This window comes from Tursiops truncatus, chromosome 7 (assembly GCF_011762595.2).
Source record: "Tursiops truncatus isolate mTurTru1 chromosome 7, mTurTru1.mat.Y, whole genome shotgun sequence".
Lineage (NCBI taxonomy): Eukaryota > Metazoa > Chordata > Mammalia > Artiodactyla > Delphinidae > Tursiops > Tursiops truncatus.
Window position 1 is genome coordinate 28990693 of NC_047040.1, and position 8796 is coordinate 28999488.

Sequence of the window (8796 nt, forward strand, 5' to 3'; positions counted from 1 at the left end):
GTATTTTGTTGTTGTTGATGTTTTTTCTAAATACCACTTATTGAAGAGTTAGAATAACTGTTGCAAAATGAGAGAAGCTTTTATAAAGCCTGACAAATGTTGACTTTCCAATTCTGCTTAATCTCATGATTTGGTTCAATCAAATGTGATGTCTTGCGTGTGATGGGTTTGTCATCACTAAATAGACATTGTCAAGTGCCTGTGTAGTCACCACATATTTTTAATGTTTAGCAGCTTTGTGGTCAAAATGAGCAGATTCCATTTTGGCAGGGTGTGGAAACATCCGGTCTGTCATTTAGACATGACTCCATTTACTGCAGGAAGTGAGAGCAAACAGGAGGCATCCAGCCTGCTTGTGGGTGTCTGGGCAGATTTTTGAAGGACACTCCAGCTACTGAGACATGGAGCAAGTCCATTCTGGCTGCCAGGTGGCAGGTAACAGCCCAGCCGTTTGCCATCACTGGAAGTGTTAACACAGAGGATCATCATGTGACCCCATGAGAAGGTGGAGCCCAGCGGCAGAGAGTTCAAAGCGTTTGCACAACCTGGCAGGTGGGCAGCATCATGGATGTCTTTGGGGAGATAGCAGGGCCACAGACACTGGCTTCCCTTCCATGACAATGGTTTGAGATTGTAGAGAGTCTGGTATGGGTCTTGGTTTTAAAGAAACTGAATACTAGGCAAGCTAGCAAGGTAAGGGCTTCAGGCTTGAATTAGGAATCAGCTGCCAGGATTGGAGAGCGGGTGGGGACCAATCCATATGCTTTGGCTGTGTTAATTAATCCCCACAATAAGCCTGTGGGTTGGGTACTATTATCATTATGCCCATTTTTCAGAGGAAGAAACTGAGGCTTGGAGAGTAACTTGCCCAAGGATGCACAGCAAGTAGCAGAGATGGGATCAACGCAGGCAGTCTGGCTCCAGTGTTCATAGTCAACCACTTCATCCAACACCCCTCAAAGCAGATGCTCCTTTAAGTGTTACAGAGTTTGAGAAGCTTGACCAGGGCTGACCCTGCAGGTGAGTATCGAAGGCCCTAAGCTATGGGGTGGGTGGAACCCAGGGTGCAGGAGTTAGGCTTGGCCTGATACTATGTCCCAGCACCCCTTGGAGAAAAGCTTCCCAGCTCTTCCCAATAAATGGCAGTTTCTGTCCCAGTCAGGAGTTTCCTGTTTCAGTTCAGACCTAGGAATTTTGGCTACGTTCTCAGTCCTTTCTAACTCAGAAATCCTCCCAGGAAACCAGATAATTTCTGGCACTGATCTGTAGAATTTAAGGCAGCTCTCAGCAGACTCAAATATCCATCTGCCATGTGGTTAGACCATAGTGGAATTCCAGAGAGAAAGGGAGCAGTATTTGTCTGCATTCCAATGTATAAATCCTTTTCTTTGAAGAAGGGGACTTGAATTTATTGAGGTCCTACTATGTACTTTACATAAGTAATTGCTTTTAATATTTACAATGAATTAATCTCCCATGGCTGCTGTACCACCAACTGGGTCACTTAGAACAAGAGAAATTCATTGTCTCACAGTTCTGGAAGTCTGAAATCAAGATTATGGGAGGGCCATACTCCGTCAGACACCTGGAGGGGAAATATCCTTCCTTGCCTCTTCCTAGCATCTGGTGGTTCTCAGCAATCCTTGACATTCCTTGGCTTGCAGATTCATTACTCCAATCCCCCATCTTCACATGGTGTTCCTTCTGTGTCCCTTCACATGTCTTCCCTCTGCACATGTCTCCCTGTGTCCAACTTTCCTCTTTTTATAAGGACATCAGTCATGTTGCATTAGAGCCCATCTTAATGATCTCACGTTAGCTTGACTACATCTGCAAAGACCCGATTTCCAAGGAAAGTCACATTTGGAAGTTCTGGAGGTTAGGAGTTTGGGGGGCACATACAATAACCCCACTGGTACCCCCTCCTCTCTTTTGCAGACAAGGAAAGTGGGGCTGAAGTTCACTCAGCTAGTAAGTGTTGGAGAACAAGAATCAAATCAAGTCTAATTCCAAGGTTGCACTCTTCCTATCCACGTCATGCTGCCTTCTCAGGATAACAAGCAGTTCATTCCTCTCCTTAAGTGACACCTTTTAAGAACCAATGTGTTTGCTTACGACACGTCTCAGTCTTGTTAGTGACCTGGAAGGTCTGGGGCCCACTCAACACTTGTTCTTCGAATGAGCCTCCTCTTCTTGCTGCTGAATAAATATGACGTACACCTGTGTTATCGAGGGGAGCCATAGATGAACACCTGCCGGGTACCCCTACAGGTAGATGTGACATCCCAAGAGGTCTACACTGCTCAGCAGATGCCATACGATGTGTTTTACCCTGGAAAGATTTATTTGTGGTACAAAGAGTCAGAAACTCACAGAGATAATCCCACATTGGCACCTGATGCCTCACAACGAAGTGTGTGTCCTGAGGCGACTCACTTGACCTCTCAGCCTCACCATCTGCGACCTGGAAGTAAAGATGGCCAGCTCTTTGGAGGCATCATTTGGGGCAGCTTCAGAAATGGCCTGGAAGACTGTGGCAGATGGAAATGCTATATTGACAGCAAGAACGTTAACTGAAAATAATCGGTATTTATAGAATGCCATCCTTAAGGATCCTAAATTTCTTGTGGCCGTCATTCCCCAGCCTTGGGAATTGGAAGAATTGACCTGGAATGTGGTGAAAATGTTCACTCCTCCCCCATCTTCCTTGCCGTTCTGTTTTCAGTTAGAATCACGATTTGAGTTCTCGCCGAAAACAGAGCACTGGGTCAAGGGGGAGGTTTGGGATTATTAAGGACCATCCATCTTCTGAGAGTGAATGTGCTTCTGCATCAAAGTCGCCTTTCGATTTCTTTCTTTGATAAAATGTATTCAGCAACCAGGCTCTGAGGCAGACACTCCTCTCCCTTAGTCTTCCTCCCTCAGTCAAGTTATTTAATTATATTGTTTTTACTATCCCTTACTGTCTGGCTTTTGGATACCCATGTAATTATCTGATTAGTTCCTATGTAAAATCCTTGCTTTTGGTTTTCCTTCCAATATGCTAAAGATACTTCTAGTGGCAAAGAGCTGGCGCTGGTACATTAAACAGCCCAGAATAGCGTGGAGCCAGATGAAAAAGGGTCTCATCTTACTTTATATTAGAGCTCCAGAGCTGGAGAGACTCTTTCCTGCCCATGTTGAAGATCTGCTTGGAAGAGATCCGCACCATAGCACTATTCTGCAGCATGGGTCCCATTTACCTTTATTAATAAACAGCACAGTTACAGGTTCCAAATAAAGAGGGCAGTGCAATCCCATTATACTAATTGTTCCCTATGATGAGTAGGAAGTGTCTAATTGAACTTATTTGAGGTGCCACCTTTATGTTCTCTCAGAACTTTCTACTTGCTTGGGGTTCATGCCATTCTCAGTGTCTCTGTTTGTTTAAAAGAAGACTGAGAGAGATTTGGAGCTGCCTAACTTGTGTCGGAACGTTTCTAGCCTGCGCATTTCCTGGTAATCAGCTATTTGGTCAGATACGTAGAGTTATTTGATCAGGTGTTTAGTCCTCAAATGATGGTCACTGCGTGGGAACAAAGCGAAAATGATTTAATTTACACAAATGCCGTTGTTTAATCACTCATTTGCTGTAAACTTGTTTCAAAACGAATGGAATATCTCTCTAGACCAGCACGGTTCCACTGCTGCATATAAATGAATAATTAGCCAAGAGAATCTATAAATGGCATTATTTTCTACCATTCTAGTTTGCTTTCTGCTGCTGGACTTCTTTAAGAACTTGAAAATATACTTTCTGATCATAGCACTTTTCCAAGTAGAGAGAATTGTTAGAGGGACCCAAATGGCTGTTTATTTGTTATCTGAGGTAGACAGAATTGAGATAATTCATGAAACACTATCATTCTTGCAAGACCCCTATTTTATTTTATTATTTTATTTCATCTTCTTTTGTTTCTGCCTTGGTCTCCATCCCTAATACCCCTAGCACTCTCATCAACACCTTTTTAAAAGAGTTGTTATATATAGATTCTTCTAATTCACCTTCCATGTGTTTATTTGAAAGATTTTATTGTGTCATTTTTGTATGCATCTTAAAGTTGTATAAATGGTAATGTGCTATACATCTCATTCTCTCTCTGACTTTTCATCTGAAGGAGTGTTTTGACAACTACACATTTTTCTCTGTATAAATCCAGTTCGTTGCTTCTGAGTCCTATAGATTATTTCAATACCGATGCATACACCATTTCTGACTCTTGCATAGAGCCCATTTTACTTATTCATTTCCCTAGTGGATATCTAACAGGTACTTAGATTCTCTAGAGGGTACTTGATTGCTTTCAACTTTTTGGTACCACAAATAATGCTACAGCAATACTCTATCATCATGTTTCCTTATGGATTTCTGAGCAAGAGGTTCTCTAGAGTTTATTCCCAAGAGTGGAGCTTCTGAGTTGTAAGGGTATACACATACTTTACCTCATTAAGTACTTTCAAATTGCTATACAGAATGTTTGCACTTCACCACCAGTGAGGGTGAAATTTCCCCACATCCTTGCCAGCACTTTATAATTTTTGCCAATTTGGTAGGTAGAAAATAATATCTCATTTTTAAAATTTTGCATGTCTCTGATTACTAATGAGGCTGTATATCTTCCATATACTATAGTAGCTGTTTCCACTTCCCCAATTGCCTGTCAATTGCCTGTACATGTCCATTGCCCATTTTTTTCTTTTAAATTTGCTCTCTTTTTCTTATTTGTTTGTGAAGTTTCTTATATATTCTAGATACCAATTCCACGTCTCTTTTGTAAATACCTTTTTCACAATATTTTGCTGATTTGTCAGTAATGGAAGTCTTTAATTTAGATGTGGTCATATCTACCAAATTCTTTTCCATTAACAGATTTTCATGAGCAGCCTCTGTGTAAAATCTTTGTTTGTTTTTCATTCTGATATGCTAAATGTATATGTAATAGCAAAGAGCTGGCTTTGGTACCTTAAGCAGCCCAGAATAGAGTGGTGTCAGAACAGGTCTCATCTCACTTTATCTTGGAGGTCCAAAGCTTTAGACACTCTCCCCGCTGTTGCTGCATTGCTTAGAACAAAGCCACATCATAGCTTATTTAGCAGTGTGGATTCCACTTATTTTTGTAAATAAACAGCACATTTACATGTTCCAAATAAGGATGATAGTACATTCTCTTTGTACTATTGTTCTCTATAATGAGTATGGAGATGACTAATTAGAATATTTTGCAGTGCCACCCTTGATGTCCAGTCTGAACTTTCTACTCACGTATTGTTCCGTTTTGCGTTGTTTGTTTTGGTTTTGCTTTGGTTTAGTTTTTTGGAACTTAGGTGTACACTGTTGATCAATCATACTCCTCAGCTTATGGATTAGTATCATTACTTGTCCATACAAAACTCCTCTTCATTTCTTTGTTTTTTTAAGAATATGTGTACTTATGTATCTATGTATAGACATACGCACACACATAACAGCTATCTACCTATCACAGTAAATGGAATTATTGATTCCAAGAATTAAAATTTCCTACACTGGTATTATATGTCTACATCCTCGCCGTAGCCTCCTGGTGGGTGGGGCATTTTTCTTGATACTTGACTTGGGCTTGGCCATATGACTTGCTTCAGCCAATAGGATGCTGGTCCCATTGCATTAACCTGGTTAAATTCACACACTTCAGCTCCTGCTCTTCATCACAAGAAGAACATACCTTGGGTAGCCACTAGTCTAGGGAGAATGAGAAGAAACATATGGAACAGATCTGGACTCAACCTGTAGCTTTTTTTTTTTTTTTTTTTTAAATATGTGCTACGTGGGCCTCTCACTGTTGTGGCCTCTCCCGTTGCGGAGCACAGGCTCCAGACGCGCAGGCTCCACGGCCATGGCTCACGGGCCCAGCTGCTCCGCGGCATGTGGGATCTTCCCGGACTGGGGCACGAACCCGTGTCCCCTGCCTTGGCAGGCGGACTCTCAACCACTGTGCCACCAGGGAAGCCCCAACCTGTAGCTTTTAACCAAGTTCCCAGTCTAGATCAGCCAACCCCCAGCTGACCTGCACATGCATGAGAAATAAATGTTTGTTGTAAACCACTGAAATTCTAATATTTGTTATGCATTATTATTGCAAAAATAGCTAACTAATATGTCTTTCTTTCTTCCTCCATCCCTCCTTCCCTCCCTCTCTCCCTTCCATTTTCCCTTCCTTTCTCCCCTCCTCCTCCCTCCCTCCCTCCCTCCCTTCCTTCCTTCCTTCCTTCCTTCCTCTATTATGTATCCCATTTTATCCTCATACTACTACCATTTCCCTCCAGCAAGATTAGTGTGTTTTATGTATATCTTTATGTATTTTTGAGTGTATATAATTTTTAAATTTTTGTAAATAATACTGTATTATACATCTTCTTCTGTTTCCAACTTTTTTCACCGAGTGTGTGAACATCTAGTCCTTTAATTCTAATTGTTATATAATACTTCATGATGTGTACCAATCACATTTTTCCTATTCTCATTCACAGTGATAAATACGCAGGGCACTTCAAATCCCTTTCGTGTCCCCTTATAGACCCAAAGAATCATTTCCTTGGGATACATGCCCAAGTGGAATTACTGGCTCATAAGGCAAATGCCTACTTAGTAAGGCTAAGTACTGATAAATTGGCACCAGCCTACCATTGCTCTAGCAGTGTATGAAGGTCCCTCTGTCCCCATAGCCTCACTGATACTTGGCATTATCCAACTTTCTCTTGTTGCCAATCTAATTGTTTTAATTTGCATTTCACTGATTACCAATGGTTTTGAGCACCTTGATGAATGCTTATTAACTTCCTGGGTTTGCTCTTCTATAAATTGCCTTGCCCACTTTATCTATAAGAGTTATTACCTTATTGATTTTTAGGAGTTATTTGTATGTTCACAAATTTATCCTTTATTGGTTTAGATGCCACAAGTATCTTTTCCCATTCTGGTAGGTGTAGGAACTTTGTGCGTAGTGCTCTCAATTGAACTAAAGTTCTTAATTTTGATGTTAAAATTTAGTTTAGATGTTTTGTTCTGACTTGTGATTTATGCTTTTGAAGTTTTGTTTAAGAAGTCATTCTCCCCTCCTACACTGTTAGTGAGAATGTAAGTTGGTGCAGCCACTGTGGAAAACAGTATGGAAGTTCCTCAGAAAACTAAAAATAGAATTGCCATATCATCCAGCAATCCACTCCTGGACACATAAGTGGACAAAACTATAATTCAAAAAGATACACACACCCCTACGTTCATAGCAGCACTATTCACAATAGTCAAGACGTGGAAGCAACCTAAATGTCCATCGACAGATGAATAGATAAAGAAGATGTGGTACATATATACAGTGTAATACTACTCAGTCATAAATAAGAATGAAATAATGCTATTTGCAGCAACATGGTTGCAACTAGAGATTATCACACTAAGTGAAGTAAGTCAGAAAGAGAAAGGCAAATACTACATGATATCACTTATATGTAGAATCTAAAATATGATACAAATGAACCTATTTATGAAACAGAAACAGAATCACGGACATAGAGAACAGATTGGTGGTTGCCAAGGGGAAGGGGGTTGGTGGAGGGATGGAGTGAGAGTTTGGGATTAGCAGATGTAAGTGTTTATAAATAGAATGGATAAACAGCAAGGTCCTACTGCATAGCACAGAGAACTATATTCAATATCCTATGATAAACCACAATGGAAAAGAATACTAAAAAATGTATATATATGTATAACTGAATTATTTTTCTGTACAGCAGCAATTAACACAATATTGTAAATCAACTATACGTCAATTTAAAAAAAATGTCATTCTCTGCCCTAAGTCACAAAGATGTTACATTACATTTTGTTATTTTAACCTAATTGTTTTATTTATCACATTAAGCTATTTTTCTTGTTTTTTCAAAGTTTTCTCAAATTATAAATGTAAGTACTGAACTTTATCAAACATTGTTTTGTATCTGAAATGATCCGGTGATTTTCTATTTTTTTCCATTAAAGTGGTGAACTGTATTTATAAACTGTCTGATCACTCATTCTTCTATTCCAAGGATAAACCTGACTTAATTATAAAATTTTTTGGTATGCTATTGGATTCAGTTATTTAAGATTATTACATCTCTGTTAATACATGAAGTTGACCTATAAATATCTTTATTATACTGTAACAAATCAGTGCTTATTCAATTAAATTCTTATTCATTTTTGGTATCAAGGATATACTAATTCCATGAAATGTGTTGGTCAGTGTTATGGGCTGAATTGTATCTCACCAAAATTCATATTTTGAAGTTCTAACCCTCAGAACCTCTGAATATGAACTTATTTGGAGTTAGGATCTTTACAGAGGTAATTAAGTTAAAGTAAGTTCAGTAGGGTGGGCTTAATCCAATATGCCTGGTGTTCTTCTAAAAAGGGGTGATTTGGCTACTGTATACATGGAAAATGCCACATGACCAGGAAGACAGCCATCTATAAGCTATAGAGAGATGCTTGGAAGAGATTCCTCCCTCACAGCCTTCAAAAGGAACCGACCCTGCCAACACCTTGCTTTTGGACTCCCAGCCCCCAGAACTGCGAGACAGTAAGTTTCTGTCATTTAAGCCACACAGTTTGTGGTACTTTGTTGTGGCAGCACCATCAAACTAATACAGTCAGATTTCCCTTTTTCCATTTTTCGAACACAATTTATGTAAAATGGAGATTATTCAAAACTAAGCATTGTAATCTGTTCTCATATT

General features: G+C 39.8%; 1 long non-coding RNA gene across 1 annotated transcript; it reads left to right on the forward strand.

Annotated features, from left to right (window-relative positions):
- Positions 1–334: 334 nt before the first annotated feature.
- Positions 335–8070, forward strand: LOC117313028 (uncharacterized). Its single transcript, XR_004527507.2, has 3 exons — positions 335–552; positions 837–1020; positions 1939–8070. It is a non-coding gene; the product is annotated as an uncharacterized lncRNA (long non-coding RNA).
- Positions 8071–8796: the final 726 nt, after the last annotated feature.